Raw genomic sequence first — 20,366 nt, 5'->3', positions numbered from 1 at the left:
TTTCAGAATATAGTGAACCTTTTAGAGTGAATCGTTTTTGATTATGAATCCCAGACAATCTCCTAATTCCCCAGAGTTATAAGCTGTAGCTATAAGTGTATTTATCAGTTGAAGTGGGCACTAGGAATTCTAATTACAGGCTTCACTTTTTGCTAATCACTTTCTGGTTGCCAATATTGTAGTTAGAGAGCCAATGTTGAGAACGGCAAACAACAGCATTAATTAAATCATAGGAACATTTCAATAACAATAAATTCCATACGCCGCCCCACATATGGTGCATGTGCCGGGAAATGCATCTTTTCTACATTACATTCATTAACAATTATTTCCATACGCCGCCCCACACAGAGACGGTTTTCTGTTTTTGAATGATTTAAACACTCGTGCTGCATCAGACCAAAATGAAGTGTAATAATGTATTCTCCAGTATGTTTTGAAGAAGAGTAATGTGTGTGCAAAGCTAGTCACGCATTCCTTGGCTCACAAAAATTAATAACAACGACGTGTGGACGCAGCATGCGTCTTGCTACGCCTTGACTGAAATAAAAACCGCGACCAATTATTTTCTGGGAAAAATCGTTGCTGTTGACGACGCTTGCTGTTATCAATACGAACCTGTCAGAAACCGATAAAGTCAGAAATTTACACGAAGGGTCACTGCTTTGATGACACAACCGACGAGCAGTTGAACGACATCCCAAAAAAAGACTTTTCATTTGGTTGTGTGAACGTTCAGTGCGTTGTACTCAAGGGTATTTATGTATGTATGGGGAGGGAGGCGGGAGCGGAGAATATGTAGTACACCTGATGCATTAAAACCATAATCTTAACATTTGTCCACTTTTTATTAATATAGTATCAGACTCTTTGGACTGAATGGGAGTGTTTGCATATCTTTAATGCACATGTTCGAATATTAAAGATGTTAAGGCTAGTTTAACACGACATGGTAAGCTAGAGCTCTGACAGTAGGATTGCCTCTGGACAAAAGTTTCTTCTGTTGAAGCCGGACCTCGTAACACTCAGTTCACTGACCAAGAATGTAGAGACTGCATGACCACATTCTAATACAACAAAACCTGTCATACTCTTTATACATCTCGTAAGTTAAAAGTAACTGTTCATAATTAATGAAACGGATTTTACGAATATTTTCTGCAGTGAACAGCCACTACGAGACTATAACTTTTGAGGACTCCTTTCAGTTAGACCTTGAAGGGGACATTTGAATTTTCGTTCTGGAAGAAAGGCAGACCTGTCTGTGGTATCGTGTTGCTTTTGATGGAGTGGGTGATAGCTTCTGGGCGATGCACGGCCACTCCCATTCTCTAATTTGTGAAGGGTCTCTCTAATTAGAGAGGTCTTAATGTGCTCCAGAGTGGGGCTAACATTTGTTGCTTGATTTACGGAACCGAGAAGAGGCAGAGAATGGGTAACTATTCTTTGTACTGTGCGTGTAAATTTGTAAATCATCATGTTCAATACGGAACTGTTTTGAGTAGGTGAATATTTCGTTTATTGTGTATAGTTTTAACGTTTCTTTGATAACTATTCAGTTTGAGGATTTTGCTGCCATTCTTGTAACGCTCTCAAAGTAACTTTACTCCATTTGATAAGAGTATACACTTTAACTGAATATCATAGGAACGCTTCCCATTTATTTGAGATTTTTTTCTTGAATAAACACTATTCAACATAATTGTGTGTCGTTTTCAAAAATTACAGACGATAGAGTAGGACCATCGTAATTAAATTATTCATTTGACTTTATTTTGTAGTTCTGTGTACTTCATTAACTTGCAACTCTGGCCAATGCATAGACTTTTAACCGCAGGTTCACAAAATGGTTCAAATGGCTCTGAGCACTACAGGGCTTAACATCTATGGTCATTAGTCCCCTAGAACTAGAACTACTCAAACCTAACTATCCTAAGGACATCACACAACACCCAGTCATCACGAGGCAGAGAAAATCCCTGACCCCGCCGGGAATCGAACCCGGGCGTGGGAAGCGAGAACGCTACCGCACGACCACGAGCTGCGGACCGCTCGATCCTATGACTACATCGAGCTATTCTTTTTAAACAGAGCCGTGTATAGCCCAAGTACATAAAGTACGAGTAACTACAGATAAAGAGGCAACTGGTTTACTCGTATAGGATGCTGTTTAGAAGAGCAACTACGCAGCAGCGAGCGATAGGTATCGCCGCAAGACCACGTTGCAAAGATGCCAATAGATGGAGTCTCCTGTAAGAGCTGTGACTTGGCTTTTGATACCTTTCAGTGATTGTGTAAGTCATCTCTGCAACCGCAAACAAAATTGGGGTGACTCAAACGGAAGACAGCAGCTAGTGCGACGAGAACGGGTCAGAGATGTAATTGTGCAGAAAAAAAGAAGGCTCTAGCAAAACTAACAACAGATCTACCCTTTCCCAGGGCGCTCCACACTGAAGTCAGTACAGTGGTATGACGTCCGGAATACGTAATGTTGATGACTTAACATGACAACAATTGTTATAGGTGGTATTTATTGGCAAAAGATGATAATCGTAATACTGACCTTGTTCTTTATCTCTGTACTAAAAAGTAATTATTATTGCAGATACACTAAATACACCTAAGGACTTTATCCAAATCGGCACAGGCTTTTGCTCACTAAATAGGTGTCACTGCGGATATAAGCTGGATTGTCAGTACTGACATCTAGTGGTTGGATATCTATTTGTTGCTCTCACAGTTCGTTGGAATTTGACTGAAAGGAACCCACTTATGCATCAGTCCGCCCTACCTTCTAGAGAAGTTATTGATTGACCAGAAAGAAAGTCTTCTCTCCCCCAGTTAATTTGAATGCACATTCGAAGTAGCAAACGCCCAGCAAGTTATCGACTAAACTCTATTACACTCCTAAGTAGATGCACATTCCACAACTTTATAGTTTCGAATGGGACGGACTCATCAGAAGAGCAAATTAAAAATAGCCGCAACTTCCCAGTTTCGACTAAACTTTTCGGAGGATTCTCTTGCCTGCCAGACAAACACCACTACTGCTAATCGCATACCAAATATTACCAATTGAGACTCCCTTAGACCCACCCCCAACTAGCTGGGAATTGACTGAATATGAAACGAGAGTGTTATGTGACTCTTTGCCGTTATATCGATATTCTCTGGCATTACACCGTGGCAGTCCATAAACACTCTCAGCGTCACTGTGCTAGATGATGGTTGTATCTTCCTTTCTTTTGATGGTGTTCAATCCATATGCTTCTTCTTCCTTTAGTCCTACCTTCCGGAGGCATAGTTATACGTCCGGCACTCGTCCATCGTTATTAAACATCTATAGAAGTCATTTCGTTGACATGACGGCTGCAACATTTTCGCTGTTGCCTCAGTTCACTGGGCCCTTTGGAACGGCGTGAAAGCTAGTTGGTCATGCCTAAAATTAAAACAATATGTTGAAAACTGTCTCATAATGATTTTCACTTTTTGCACTTTGGTCTTGATTATGATCTACTGGTCTTTCGGCAACAGGACCTCCACTTTTCTTGCGATTCCCGGTTCTTCACAGAGAGACGGACTTCGTTCTTCGTGATTAAGACTTGTCTGTCCATACTAGAAGCGCCTGTGTCGCCTAACAATTGCATCATTTGATGGTGCATTGTTGCCTTATATTCTTATAACTCAGCGTGGATTGTAGCAGCGTTACTTTCCTTCAAATGCAGAAAACAGATTACCGCATGATACTCCACTTTATCAGTGAGATGGGCCATTTTTTTCGGGTACTCTAGTGGCGTGCTACAGTACTGTTATAACGTATATTTTGTTGCAATTGCTTAACTGCTTCCATAGGTTTAAATTCTGGCAAGGGGAGTGGTGTACTGAGGCTTAATTCCTGCTGTGTCGGCAATCAACATCATAATAGTGCTTCGAAAATGCCTAATAAACAGGGGACAGTTCTCCGGAAGGCAGACGCCCATGCACCGACTGTCCACGAGGGGGCGTCTCACGCACCACTGGAGCCAGCGGCATGCATGGAGCCGCACTCTTCCTCAAGACACGTAGTCGAAAATAGGCCGGCTGTAACCTAGCGCCAAGTGGTGTTCGGGGCAGTACTCTGGTCACGTCAAACCAGTTCACTCTTAGTGGGTTTCTTGAACCAGACGGCGATTCCACAAGGGTGCCATCAATCAGAGCTGCCTCAACAACGTCACTGCCCTTCATGTCTAACTTAGTAACCCAGGGAGCTGCCAGCTGTGGTCGTAGTGTGTGTGTGTTGCCTCCTCGCTGAAGAAGGAAGGGAAGAGTCGTCGTAGGAGACTTGTGGTCTTGTAAAGTTATTCCTGCTTAACTAGTTCCCAGAATTAGACAATTTTGTTCACTCTGGGACCTAAACTTTGTTCATTCAGTTTGTACTTCAACAATGAGCGTCCTACATGACTTTGAATGTTATAAAGTGTGTGTTTAATGATCTTAGACTCCGTGACTAACTGGCTCTCAGTCACCAGAAGTTTTTTCGTTCTATTTCAACTTTTGTTTCAGTTCATGTTAGAGTACATGTGCTACTGATCTTTGATAAATATGTTTTTCAGTCATTGTTACTTGGATAATTTTTGTGCTACCTTTTGTAGACATATTCCATTTTTTAAGAAAAGCCATAAGACAGATCCACACAATTATAGACCTATAGCGTTGACGTCAATCTGTTGTATAATTGTGGAACATGTTTTATGCGAAAGAATTATGACGTTTTGGAAAATGAACAACTCCTCTTTAAAAATCGAAATGGATTCCACAAACAGAGGTCCTACGAAATTCAGCTCGCTCTGTTCCTCCATGAGATCCACGGCGCTGTGGACAACAGCGCTCAGGTTGATGCCGATTTCTTTGATTTCAGTAAAACATTTGACACCGTCCCGCATTGCCGTTTAACGAAAAAAATACGAGCTTATGGACTATCGGAGCAGACTTGTGATTGGATTCAAGACTTTCTTGCAGATAGAACTCAACACGTCGCTCTTAACGGAACTAAATTTACAGATGTAAAGGTAATATCCGAAGCACCACAGGGAAGTGTGAGAGGACCGTTGCTGTTTACAATATATACAATTGATCTAGTAAAAAGCGTCGAATGCTCTTTAAGGCTGTTTGCAGATGATGTAGTTGTCTATATCAAAGTAGCAAGACTAGAAGAATTTTCAGAGCGACCTGCAGAGACCTGATGAATGGTGCAGGCTCTGGTAGTTGACCCTGAACGTAAATAAATATAACATATTGAGCATACATAGGAAAAGAAATCCACTACTGTACAGCTACACTATTGATAAAAAACAGATGGAGACAGCGTCTGCCGTAGAATATCTAGGCGTAACTATCCAGAGCGACCTTAAGAGGAATGACCACATAATACAGGTAGTGGTAAAAGCAGATACCAGACTGAGATTCATCGGAAGAATCTTAAGGAAATCCAAGAAAGAAATGGCTTATAAGGTGCTTGTTCACACGATTCTTGAGTATTGTTCATCTGTCTGGGATCCCTATCAGGAGGGACTAATAAAGGAGCTAGAGAAGACCTAACACGAAGAGCGTCGCGTATCATCACGGGATCGTTCAGCTGGAGAGAGAGCGTTACGGAGATGCTAAACAAACTCCACTGGCAGACGTTGCAAAAGAGGTGTTGTACATCACGGAGATATTTATTATGAAATTTCTGGACAACATATTACTTCCCCCAGATACATCTCGCGTACTGACCACAAGGAGAAAATTCGAGAAATTAGAGCCAATACAGAGTCTTACCAACAATAATTCTTCCCATGCACTATTCGGAAGTGGAACAGGGTTGGAGGGATCAGATAGTGGTACCGAAAGTACCCTCCGCCACACATCATTAGGTGGCCTGCGGAGAATGATGTAGATGTAGATTAGGAAGCGAAGTAACAGATGACTGCTCTAGTGATTTGATTGTTTTTGGACTTTTAACTGTTAATTTTCGAACTGCATTGAATATTAGTAAGAAAATCAGCGACATGCAATCTTTAATGTTAATCAACAAAATTCCATACGCTTTACGTTGAAACATTGTTCTGGTACATCATCTGCTTTGGAGAAGTATTCTGCTACATGTGCGTATAACCTGCTCTCTGTTACTTTCGCGAAGATGGCGAGCCCTACTTGAGTCCATCGATCTTTTCTTAACGTTCATTCGTAGGTAAAAGATTAAATGAGAAAGTAGATCTACAATTATCCCTTCTGAGCTGTAATTTATTACAAATTGTTTTACAGCGCCAAATGTTATCACTCTGTTCACCATTTAGTTAAAACAAAATTTGTTCATCAATTTTCTTATTCAGAAGTCACACCGGTCTTATACCTTCAGTATACTGTCCAAATGGTTTAAACGGCTCTGAACACTATGCGACTTAACTTCTTAGGTCATCAGAACTAATTAAACCTAACTAGCCTAAGGACATCACTCACATCCATGCCCGAGGCAGGATGCGAACCTGCGACCGTATCGGGCGCTCGGCTCCAGACTGTAGCGCCTCGAACCGTCAGGACACTCTGCCCGGCTACTGTACAAAAACTGTAAATAATCTCAACGTTTCCGCAGCACTTCCATATCTTTCGGGGTCTTTCACTCTTACATCTATCACTCTGGATACCGGAGGCATTTCTCCTCATGTGTTATGCTGTGTTGTGTTACGTTGGGACGCTACCTTGGAGATCCATCCAGTGCTTTAGCGTCCCCGCATCACCTGCTTTGTTTTTCACTGGTTCAAATGGTTCTGAACACTACGGGACTTAACTGCTGAGGTCATCAGATCCCCAGAACTTAGAACTACTTAAACCTAACTAACCTAAGGACATCAGACACATCATACCCGAGGCAGGTTTCGAACCTGCGACCGTAGCCGTCGGGTGGCTCCAGACTGTAGCGCCTAGAACCGCTCGGCCACTAAGGCCGGCGTTTTTCACTGATTGCAACACATGGCTACTTGTGATTTCCGAAACAGTGCAGTATTGCTTCAAACAATTTCCGTTCCTTACCGGTACTTTTTTTTCTTATCAAATTTCTACGTAAAACTGAAGCTGAGTTCAAGATGAATTTAATTACAAACGTTTAATTATTTTTTCAAGTAATGAAATGTATGAGGACATAGGAGTTTCCAAAGATATCATCAGCTTACTCTGTGGTGCGATAATTTCTGTGTTTATCGGGATTGCAAGTAGTCAAGGTGTACCGGGAAAAAAAGACCCATTTCTTCGGGAATCTGTGTCAGACGAAGGAAAATTATTGTTTGCTGGATTTCAAGAGATGAAAGAAGATCAAGACGACTATGTAATTCACCTGGGTAGGTTAAAAAATATGCAGCAGCGACACGTTTGAGTGTAGTTGATGGCTGCAACGCATATTAAAGTCCAGCAGAGGCGTTTATCGAGCAGTGTATGTCAAATGTGTGACGATGATTCACACAGGCAGATGACCAGGAATTTCGCTGCTGACGCCGACGGAAGTCATCCCACCCCCTAGGTGAGAGCCCTTCCGCAAAGGGCTGCACCCCAGCGGTGCAGCAGGAAGCCTGCGGCTCGCGTGAGGCAGCAGTCGAAAAGGCAGCCGTGAGCCGGCGGCCGCGAGGGCTGTGCTACGGCAGCCGGTCACGCGAGGTCCAGCGCCAACTGGGGGTGCCCGCGGCGGTCGCGTGCCGAGCCAACTTCACCGGCAGACGCGTACGTAACCTGGCGCTCACAGCTCTCGCTGCATCCGCGAAGTGGCCGGCCTTGTACCACCAGCGATCACGCAGCGCATCCAACCGAACAAAGGTAATTTCAGCAGCAAGTATCAAACCTCGGTGTTGACACTGTCTGACGAAGACAATCTGTATCTACACCATAACAGAGGCTATTCTGCCTATTCTGTGAGAATTTTCACTGAGACTCGTTTCAAAATTTCTCATGCAGCGCTTCCGAGACTCAAGAGGACAGGGCCAAACAGGCAGAATACGGCGCTGCGGTCGGCAACAAATATATAAGACAACAAGTGTCTGGTGCAGTTGCTAGATCGGTTACTCCTGCTAAAATAACAGGTTATCAAGCTTTAAGTGAGTTTCGCCCTCCCGGTTAGCCGTGCGGTCTATCGCACGGCTTTCCAGGTTGGGAAAGAGCGCCTGGTCCCCGACACGACTCAGCCCGGCCGATTTGTGTCGAGTTCCGTGAGTGGACCAGTCTGTGGATGGTGTTTACGCGGTTTCCCATCTTCCTCTGTGAATGCGGGCTAGTTCCCCTAATTCCGCCTCAGCTACACTGTGTCAGCGATTGCTGCGCAAACAAGTTCTCTACGTACGCGTACACCACCATTACTCTACCACGCAAACAGGGGTTACACTCGTGTGGTGTGAGACTATCCCTGGGGGTGTCCACCGGGAGCCGAACCGCACAATAACCCTGAAAGAGTGGTTCGGTGTGGGGCGGCGAAGGGGCGAAGTGGACTGCGGTAGTCGTCGTGGGGAACTGGACCACTGCGGCTGCGGCGGGGACGAAGCATCTCGTTCGTTTCTAGGCCCCCGGTTAGCATACAATACAACACAATTCAAGTGAGTTCCAACGTGGTGTTATAGTCGGCGCACGAGCGATGGGACACAGCATCTCCGAGGTACCGATGAACTGGGGATTTTTCTGTACGACCATTTCACGGGTGTACCGCGAATATCAGGAATCCAATAAATCGTCAAATCTCTGAGATCGCGGGGGCCAGAAAAAGATCCCGCAAGAACGGAATCAACGACGACTGAAGCGAATCGTTACAGAAGTGCAGCCCTTCCGCAAATTGTTCCAAATTTCAATGGAACTTCATCGATATGGGCTTTCGGAGGCGAAGGCCCACTCGTGTACCCTCGATGACTGCACGACATAAATCTTTACGCCTCGGCTGGGCCCATCAACACTGACATTGGGCCGTTTATGACTGGAAATATGTTGCCTGGACGGACGAGTCTCGTTCGAAATCCATCGAGCGGATGTACGTGTACAGCTATTGAGAGAACCTCAGGAATCCACGGACACTGGATGTCAGCGGGGGACTGTTGAAGCTGGTGGAGGCTCTGTAATTGTGTGGGGCGTGTGCAGTTGTAATGATGTGGGACCCCTTATACGTCTAGATACGTCTCTGGCAGGTGATGCGGTACGTAAGCATCATGTCTGAAAACCTGAATGCATTCACGTCCATTGTGTATTCCGACAGACTTGGGCAATTCCTGCAGGACAATGCGACACCCAACAAGTCCAGAATTGCTACAGAGTGGCTCCAGGAACACTCTTCTGAGTTTAAACACTTCCTCTGTCCACCAAGCTCCCAAATCATGAAAGTTATTGAACGTATCTGGAATGCCTTGCAACGTGCTATTTATAAGAGATTTCCACCCGCTCGTATTCTTGCGGATTTATGGACAACCCTGCAGGATTCGTGGTGTCAGTTCCAGTCGAGCCATGCCACGTCGTGTGGCGTGTTCTACGCACTCTCGGGGGGAGGGGGGGGGGGGGAGGAAACGATATTAGGCAGGTGTAGTACTCAGTATATACACTCCTGGAAATGGAAAAAAGAACACATTGACACCGGTGTGTCAGACCCACCATACTTGCTCCGGACACTGCGAGAGGGCTGTACAACCAATGATCACACGCACGGCACAGCGGACACACCAGGAACCGCGGTGTTGGCCGTCTAATGGCGCTAGCTGCGCAGCATTTGTGCACCGCCGCCGTCAGTGTCAGCCAGTTTGCCGTGGCATACGGAGCTCCATCGCAGTCTTTAACACTGGTAGCATGCCGCGACAGCGTGGACGTGAACCGTATGTGCAGTTGACGGACTTTGAGCGAGGGCGTATAGTGGGCATGCGGGAGGCCGGGTGGACGTACCGCCGAATTGCTCAACACGTGGGGCGTGAGGTCTCCACAGTACATCGATGTTGTCACCAGTGGTCGGCGGAAGGTGCACGTGCCCGTCGACCTGGGACCGGACCGCAGCGACGCACGGATGCACGACAAGACCGTAGGATCCTACGCAGTGCCGTAGGGGACCGCACCGCCACTTCCCAGCAAATTAGGGACACTGTTGCTCCTGGGGTATCGGCGAGGACCATTCGCAACCGTCTCCATGAAGCTGGGCGACGGTCCCGCACACCGTTAAGCCGTCTTCCGCTCACGCCCCAACATCGTGCAGCCCGCCTCCAGTGGTGTCGCGACAGGCGTGAATGGAGGGACGAATGGAGACGTGTCGTCTTCAGCGATGAGAGTCGCTTCTGCCTTGGTGCCAATGATGGTCGTATGCGTGTTTGGCGCCGTGCAGGTGAGCGCCACAATCAGGACTGCATACGACCGAGGCACACAGGGCCAACACCTGGCATCATGGTGTGGGGAGCGATCTCCTACACTGGCCGTACACCTCTGGTGATCGTCGAGGGGACACCGAATAGTGCACGGTACATCCAAACCGTCATCGAACCCATCGTTCTACCATTCCTAGACCGGCAAAAGAACTTGCTGTTCCAACAGGACAATGCACTTCCGCATGTATCCCGTGCCACCCAACGTGCTCTAGAAGGTGTAAGTCAACTACCCTGGCCAGCAAGATCTCCGAATCTGTCCCCCATTGAGCATGTTTGTGACTGGATGAAGCGTCGTCTCACGCGGTCTGCACGTCCAGTACGAACGCTGGTCCAACTGAGGCGCCAGTTGGAAATGGCATGGCAAGCCGTTCCACAGGACTACATTCAGCATCTCTACGATCGTCTCCATGAGAGAATAGCAGCTTGCATTGCTGCGAAAGGTGGATATACACTGTACTAGTGCCGACATTGTGCATGCTCTGTTGCCTGTGTCTATGTGCCTGTGGTTCTGTCAGTGTGATCATGTGATGTATCTGACCCCAGGAATGTGTCAATAAAGTTTCCCCTTCCTGGGACAATGAATCCACGGTGCTCTTATTTCAATTTCCAGGAGTGTATTCGTAACGAACATCTTTCATGTATCTCAAAACTGCACCACGCTCCACATAAATCAGTTGTCGATCGAAGAAAGTCACGAGTCGCCTCTGACGACGATAATGACTCACCTTTTTCAAAAATAAGGAAATGTTGTTCCATTAAATTCCGGGTGTGCAGCCGCAAGAATTTTCCTTCTTCTTCTAATATTTCGACTGTATAACGTTCAGCCATCTTCAGAATGAGTCGCAACTTAATGAAACAGTCTTTGCGCTAACAAAACCCGAAGGTTCACAAGGAAGTATTGGTTTATCTTACTGCGAGGCCAAAGCTTTGACCAGACAGGCTTGACAAGGGTTCACGGCAGTGTTCGTGTCAGTTCCAAGGTGCTGCGAAGCTCCAAGGCACTCTCTCCGCGTCCTTTGCACTGGTCATCGCGTTGCAGGAAGCAGTATTTGCGATATTGCTCTTGTGTTTGGTACGGACACATTCAGCCGACAACATTCCATGTGATGGAAAGAATACGGCAAGCCTGGAGCATTTCATATGACTGGAATTGACAACGTTTAGGTTAAGTAAAATTGTGTCGTTTTTGCGTTGTCAAATGTATTTTTCACGTCCACCATATTGGGCCTAGTTCTCACTCACTGCCGCTTCAGAACAGTGGTGATCTGTGCCCATTCCTCTACTAGTCGTCTGTAAAATCAGTACTTGAACAGTGAAAATTGAAACCAACAGTCACATTGTAATCCAAACGTCGTTTGTTCAAAACATGTTACCACTTTCGACGTGAAAAGACGTCATCTTCAGTCCGTGTAAATGAAAAATATGTTGCATGACAGAAACGTATAATGAGAGCACTGACAACAATAATCTCAGTTTGTGACTAAAACCGGGATATATCACATAATACAATTACATAATAAAATTGTATTATATGTTCCCATATGAAACAAAATTCAGTATCTAAATTACATTGCTTAATTTTTTTATACTAATACACTTACATACTCCAACGAGCATGCGAGTCCACGAGTACAACGAATTACACCAGTAAAAGAACCGAAGTCATGATATCCCTAGCCGGAATACCTGTAAATACGAAATACACAAATAATAACATGAAACGTCTCTGTTAGATTCTTTTCAGCTCACTTAACATGTATTTCGTGTTGTAACACTCAGTCATTTATGATATAGTTTTGTACTTCATGCTTGTCCCCAGTCCTATGTATGTTACCTTATTTTGTGCTTCCAAATTTTCTTTCTCTCTTCATCCTCTGTATGAATAAATGAGTGAGTGGGTATGTTGAATTCGTGTTTTATATGATAGCAATACATCATCTGGATGCCTGCTGTGGTGGTAACGGTGCAGCCAACGTAACTTTCTAAGTCAATGCAAAGAGACTGCACCTTTTCCGTAGTCATTCGACAGTTGTTAAGTTAGTGGCGGAAAGGACCTCTTGCTGTCTTCCAGTTACCTGGGGAAGGTTCGCTATAGGTAGAGCGTGCTCTTGCCACCTTTGGTGAATGAAGATGGTAGTCTTAAGAGCGACTTGGCGCATGTGGGTGTGTCAATGTGTAATGGTGTGTAGTTATTCCATCTGACGTACATGTTTGATTTGCTAGTTCAGTTTGAAGTTCGGTAGTCAAATTCTGATAGTTTTTAGAATTTATTATCGAGCATATTTTCTGTATTCAGTAAGTATTTTAGGTCCTCGGCTTATACGACCAGAACACTTGGTGTAGGAAGTTTATTACTCCAGCAGATGTTTTAAATTAAATTGTCTAACTTCTCTTTTAATTCGAATGTATGTCTGAATTTTTATCGTGAGTAAATGTTTTATTTCTTTTCCTTTTCATTCCGTTTCAGTTTTAAGATAAGGTAGCTTAGTTTTATTCTTAATCCATACGGGTTGCATACTTTGTGTTCTCAAAGTTTTCAAGAATCTCAGTAATTGTTCTTTGTTGATGAATATTTACAGCATTTGCGGTGTTACACGCCAGCGTACCTTGGTTCCATATGGAAGATGATGCAGGTAAATTTCTTTGTCGGAAAGTGCTCCATAATATTCGTATTCACAACAGTTCAATCACAGTTATGGGGATGAACCTCTGAATCTTTGACTTACTGTGGTGGGAAAAATTCTTTTATTTCTGTTCTTGTGTGTATGAAACGTATATGTTTGTGTGAATTTTTCCCATTTGCGCCTAAGATTTCCTTTCTCATTCATCGCTACAAGATACCTCAGCCTCAGTGTAATGATACCATGAGTGAGTTGAATAATTAAATAACAGACAAAGACAAAGCATAGGTTAAAATCACTTCGTGAATATTTAATATGGTGTTTTACTTTAATAAACTGAATCAAACTGTGATGACTGTTTCTCAGACAAATCCCTTCCTTCCCTTGCATGGCGGACGGTGTTTCTGAAGTGCAAAAGGCAGGCCTCATATTTCTAGATTTTTGTCTGATTAGCCTTTTTCTTACTTTATAACGCAAAACCAAACGGCTGGAGTAAACAAATGCAACAAAAACCTAATTAACAGTCGTTTAATGGATAATGCAAAAAAAATGTTTCAAATGGCTCTGAGTACTATGGGACTTAACTTCTGAGGTCATCAGTCCCCTAGAACTTAGAACTGCTTAAACCTAACTAACCTACGGACATCACACACATCCATGCCCGAGGCAGGATTCGAGCCTGCGACCGTAGCGGTCGCGCGGTTCCAGACTGAAACGCCTAGAACCGCTCCGCCACACGGCCAGCAATGGGTAATGCAAATCCACCGAAATAATACCACGTATACTCTAGTGATCTCCACTACATCAACAATGTAAATTACTGTCTAAAACTTAGTATACAAATACCGCTGAAGTCATAAAAAACAGACACATGCTCCGTTGCTATTACCATACAGTAACAGAGTCATATCCCTAAGGTCCACAAAGACACTAGGGTAACAAATTTGTAACTGGTGTAAGTAAAAGTCCATAAATATGCCTTGTCTCCAAAATAACAACTAAACAAGTCACCAATGTTTCTACTAATTCCAGAAAATATACTGTACATAAAACAATGTTACCAACATTAGTAATATCCACCATCAACATGTACCTACAGGGTTAAAAGTAACGTAATGATACATATCGACGAACAATTGCCGGAAGAACATCACGTGAGGCACAAAATCTACTGGACATAAAATAATGTTACCAGCATTAGTAGTATCTACCATCAACATATACCCACAGGGTTAAAAGTAACATACATGATACATATCGAAGAACACTTGCCAAAGAACATCACGTGCGGCAAATCCTCTTTTTACACGTAACAAAGGCTTATAAAGTAACCCAGTAGAAGTCAGTCAGAAAAACCAATAGCTACATATGTATAACATACACATACAGGACCACGTACTTGGAAACGTCCATATGGGAATCCAGCGGAATGTAACCAAGAGACACATACGAAATAACACACAAGAGCAAGAGAATCAATTCCGAAGAGTCCATCAGAAGACGAACCTAGACAACAAGTTGCACAAACAGGACAAACGCCGATCGCATCCTTTCATGTCCTCGCTGACCTAGAGGAAGGTTGTAGCATCCGTCCCATACCTAACCGCCGGCCGTTTTGGCCGAGCTTCTAGGCGCTTCAGTCCGGAACCACATTGCTGCTACAGTCACAGGTTAGAATCCTGCCTCGGGCATGGATAGGTGTGATGTCCTCAGTTTAGTTAGGTTTAAGTAGTTCTAGGTATAGGGGACTGATGACCTCAGATGTTAACTCACATAGTGCTTAGAGCCATTTGAACCATTTGAACCCATACCTAACCGCAATCTACGTGAAGTAACATTAGACGAAATACGTAATCCATGTACTAAAAACACGCACACCTGAAATTCACTCGGATAGTGAACGCCAGTGTAAAACCAAACTGTGCGCTCAAAGGGCACGTTGTGAGGAGAAACTTAACACTGAACCCACTCCCAGATAAACCAGGAGCGAAACAATGCATTTAAAACAAAAATAAAAGTTTCAGTTGGAATCATTCATTACGTAGCATAACATCAACCGCAACAAAGTCTCAACCGAAAACTGCAGAAGTACGCACAAAGTAGTAAAAGGACGAAATACACTGAAGAGACAAAGAAACTGGTACACCCCTCTAATATCGTGTAGGGCCCCAGCGATCACGCAGAGGTACCGCAACACTACGTGGCATGGCTTGACTAATGTCTGAAGAAGTGATGTAGGGAATTGACACCATGAATTCGTAAGAGTACAAGGGGGTGGAGATCTCTTCTGAACAGCACGTTGCAAGGCATCCCAGATTTGCTCAATAATGTTCATGTCTGGGGATCTTGGTGGCCAGCGGAAGTTTATAAATCCAGAAGAGTGTTCCTGGAGCCACTCTGTAGCAATTCTGGACGAGTGGGTTGTTGCATTGTCGTGCTGGAATTGACCAAGTCCACCGGAATGCACAATGGACATGAATGGATGCAGGTTATCAGAGAGGATGCTTAAGTCCGTGTCATATGTCAGAGCCGTATCTAAACTTATCAGGAGTCCCATATCACTCCAACTGCAGACGCCCCACCAGCTTGAACAGTCCCCTACTGACATGCATATATGCCCAACTGCTCGACACAATTTGAAACGAGACGCGTCCGGCAAGGCAACATGTTTCGAGTAATCAACAGTCCAACGTCGGTGTTGAGGGGCCTAGGTGGGGCGTCAAGCTCTGTGTTGTGCAGTCACCAAGGGTACACGTATGAGTATTCGCCTCCGAAAGCCCATATGGGGGATGTATCGTTGAATGGTTCGCACACTGACGCTTGTTGATGGCCCAGCATTGAAATATGCAGCAACTTGCGGAAGAGTCAAAGTTCTGTCACATTGAACGATTTTCTACAGTCGTCGTTAGTTCCGTTCTTGCAGGATCTTTTTCCAGCCGCAGATGTCGGAGATGTGATGTTTTACTGGATTCCTGATATTCACGGTACACTTGTGAAATGGTCGTACTTCATCGCTACTTCGGAGATGCTGTGTCCCATCGCTCCTACGCCGACTATAACATCCCGTTCAAACTCACTTAAATCTTAATAACCTGCCATTGTAGCAGCAGTAACGGATCTAACAACCGCGTCAGACACTTGTCTTATATAGGCGTTGCCGACCGCAGCGCCGTTCTGTCTGTTTACATATATCTGTATTTGAATACACATGCCTATACCAGTTTCTTTGGCGTTTCATTGTAATCTACGAAGCTAACGAGGAATTGGCTGTATAAATATTCAGACCAAATCATCCAACCAGTCATTCTAACACCACACACTGGAGAAACTTGTAAGTGACATACCCAGTAACTACACTACTGGGCATTAAAATTGCTACACCACGAAGATGACGTGCTACACACGCGAAATTTAACCGACAGGAAGAAGATGTTGTGATATGCAAATGATTAGCTTTTCAGAGCATTCACACAAGGCTGGCGCCGGTGGCGACACCTACAACGTGCTGACATGAGGAAAGTTTCCAAGCGATTTCTCATACACAAACAACAGTTGACCAGCGTTGCCTGGTGAAACGTTGTTGCGATGTCTCGTGTAAGGAGGAGAAATGCGTACCATCAGATTTCCAACTTTGATAAGGGTCAGACTGTAGCCTATCACTATTGCGGTTCATCGTATCGCGACATTCCTGCTCGCGTTGGTCGAGATCCCATGACTGTTAGCAGAATATGGAATCGGTGGGTTCAGGAGGGTAATAGGGAACGCCGTGCTGGATCCAAACAGCCTCGTATCACTAGCAGTCGAAATGAAAGGCATCTTATTCGCATAGCTGTAACGGATCGAGCAGCCACGTCTCGATCCCTGAGTCAATAGATGGAGACTTTTGTAAGACAACAACCATCTGCACGAACGGTTCGACGACGTTTGCAGCAGCATGGACTATCAGCTCGGAGACCGTGGCTGCGGTTACCCTTGACGCTGCATCACAGAGAGGAGCGCCTGCGATGGTGTACTCAACAACGCACCTGGATGCAAGAATGGCAAAACGTCATTTTTTCGGATGAATCCAGGTCATGTTTACAGCATAATAATGGTCCCATCTGCCGACCGCGGTGGCCGTGCGGTTCTGGCGCTGCAGTCCGGAACCGCGGGGCTGCTGCGGTCGCAGGTTCGAATTCTGCCTCGGGCGTGGGTGTGTGTGATATCCTTAGGTTAGTTAGGTTTAAGTATTTCTAAGTTCTAGGGGACTTATGACCTAAGATGTTGAGTCCCATAGCGCTCAGAGCCATTTTTGATGGTCCCATCTGTGCTTGGCTACATCGCGGTGATCGCACATTGGAAGCGTGTATTCGTCATCGCCATACTGGCGTATCACCCAGGGTGATGGTATGGGGTGCCGTTGGTTACACGTCTCGATCACCTCTTGTTCGCACCGACGGCACTTTGAACAGTGGACGTTACATTTCAGATGCGTTACGACCCGTAGCCCTACCCCTCATTCGATCCCTGCGAAACCCTACATTTCAGCAGGATAATGCAAGACCGCATGTTGCATGTCTTGTACGGGCCTTTCTGGATACAGAAAATGTTCGACTGCTGCCCTGGCCAGCACATTCTCCAGATCTGTCACCAACTGAAAACGTCTGGTCAATGGTGGCTGAGCAACTGGCTCGTCACAGTACGCCAGTCACTACTCTTGATGAACTGTGGTATCGTACTGAAGCTGCTTGGGCAACTGTGCCTGTACACGTCATCCAAGCTGTGTTTGGCTCAATGCCCAGGCGTATCAAGGCCGTTATTACGGCCAGAGGTGGTTATTCTGGGTTCTGATTTCTCAGGATCTATGCACCCAAATTGCGTGAAAATGTAATCACATGTCAGTTCTAGTATAATATATTTGTCCAATGAATACCCGTTTATCATCTGCATTTCTTCTTGGTGTTGCCAGTAGCGTACAAATCACCTCAGTAGCCAGTTGGAAATAACCATAACCACTGTACAAATGTTAACCAATAAAACGAACATTTTTACACCAGCACCACAGAAGAAACCTAAAAAAGAAAAATCACCAAAAAACTCTAAAACTAAGTACCTACACACTCTAGGAACAGTAAGTAATAAGAAATCTTATGGAGGTGTTTGAAAACACGGAACGACGTAACATTTGAAAATTATTCCGTTCCATCTTGGCGTGGTGGTACAACGGTCTTGTATTACTCCCATGCAAAAAAAAGAAAACAACAAGTGTAGGTTGCACAATGCTCTTTATTAAAGCAAGAACGACTAGTTTCGCTCGGATATGACACCATCATGCAATCTGAAAATATAAGAGGATGACGACACTAACATAAATTTGCCGTGGTCCTAGCCTGAACTATTATAAAAGCAAAATAGGTTTCAAACCGACCGAAGAAAATTATATGGAGAAACGTAACGTAACTCACGTTAAAAAATCGAAATGTTCTGCCAATAACCATCAGTCAAGAAGGCATGATACCGAGTAAAACATATTAAAATGCAACCGACACGCAAAAAATAGTAAAAAGCAATGAAATAAAATCACCGGAATTAGGCATGAGTAGAGAACGAAGGAGAAACTTAAAAATAAGTAGTACCTCACACGTAACTACAGGCAAAGCAGCACAAACATGACCTCGCGCGCAAACTGTAAATGCAGCAGCACACTACAACGGCCCCAGAAGAGCAAAGCAGCAAGTGGCATACACATAACCAGCTGAAGCAATAACACAAAAGTTCGTGAGGAAGGTAAAGTGACCTCCCGCTATGAGAAACTACCCATAACACGAAACTTGATGATAGGCAATCAGTACTATCACCAACCCATAAACGTCCGAAAATAATAGGCGAGCACCATGGGCCAACAGAGTCTGTAAACTGAAGCGACTCAGAAGCAGCATCTCTCACCCATGACTATGTTTTCAATCGATTAGTGACGTTATTTCTTTTGAAATTCTGAAATTTGTTTTTCGAAATAGATGTTACAAACTCCATTTCGATGTTTATTTACAGCCATTATGATGAAACTGTACATCTAACCTGCTTCTAAATTATAATGCTTTTCTGATACATTTTAACTTTGTGAATTTATTTTCTAAGCCTCTTTCTTAGAACTAATATTCCACCACATGCATTTGTCTCCATATTTCAATTTTTCAATTTGTTTTTATGCTTTCCTTTCAACTTGTATCTTACACTTACGCCGCATATGTTCATAGGTTACATCGCACGTGCTTGCCCCACAAGTATTTTTTGCTTTGCAAGACACTTTGAGCAATCCATGTAAGAAGTCAGCGATACAGTTCTTCGATATATCCTACAGATGAAACGAAGTAATTGCAAATCGACGCATTCGCCACACTAGGTTTTCAGATCCTGAGGCAATGTATTTAACAGACGACAAAAAACACGTATATTTGCACAAATCGGACCTATAAGATTCTGTTTTCCGTACTCTGTGATCGTGTAGTACGTGACTTGCAGCTGATGTACATGTCCAGTATTCAGTTGTGCTACTTCCGAGTGACTTGACACTTCTTCCTCCTTTTCGCGTTATCAGAGACTCATATTTATTGTTCTGGGTGCCTTTACCATCCATCTACATCGAGCTTCCCAAACTTTTCCTCTGACGGAATATTTCGATGAAACATCTTCTTTATTTTGAGGGTTAATAAAATAAATAAAACTCCATAAATGAGAAAAAAATTGTTTCTTTCCGTGATCATTTCTATTTTAAATCATAATTAATAACACAGAAATCATGATAAAATTATTAAAAAATTAGAACAATGTCGATAAAACTGGCATGTTATTTACAGTTTTTTGCGGTGCATTTATTCACTTCCTAGAGAACACCAGTTGGCGGAAAACAATTTGGGAAATCCAGATTTATATTATTCGGTGGACGATCATTAAAAAAGAAAGAACAGATCTAAATTGTTTATTACAGACAAACTATAAAAGGTAGAAACACGTTGTCCATGTTGCTGGAAAGAGGAAGGTCTAAACTTTTGACAAAGCTGTGCTGTTATATGTTAGTAGCAACTTGGCGAGTATACCACAAGAGAAGTCATTTTGGGTGGTGGAATTGGAGCGAAGTCAAGCCATTATTCAACCGCAATGTACATTCCGCCGTCGATTCAGCAAGAACTCGCTTTTGCACTAGCAGATTTATGCCTACCATAAAAAATTCTTGGAAGTGGGTTGCACATGCAAAGGGAAGAGCACTGGTCGGCCAATCACGGCTGAGGGAAATGTCGAGTGTATCCAAGATGCAGTCATTCGGAGACCTCGGAAGTTCACAAGACGGGCAGGCCAGGCACTTTCAATTTCCTCAAACAGC

The sequence above is a fragment of the Schistocerca gregaria genome, chromosome 5 (genome assembly GCF_023897955.1).
Source record: "Schistocerca gregaria isolate iqSchGreg1 chromosome 5, iqSchGreg1.2, whole genome shotgun sequence".
NCBI lineage: Eukaryota > Metazoa > Arthropoda > Insecta > Orthoptera > Acrididae > Schistocerca > Schistocerca gregaria.
This window is presented reverse-complemented; position numbering follows the sequence as displayed.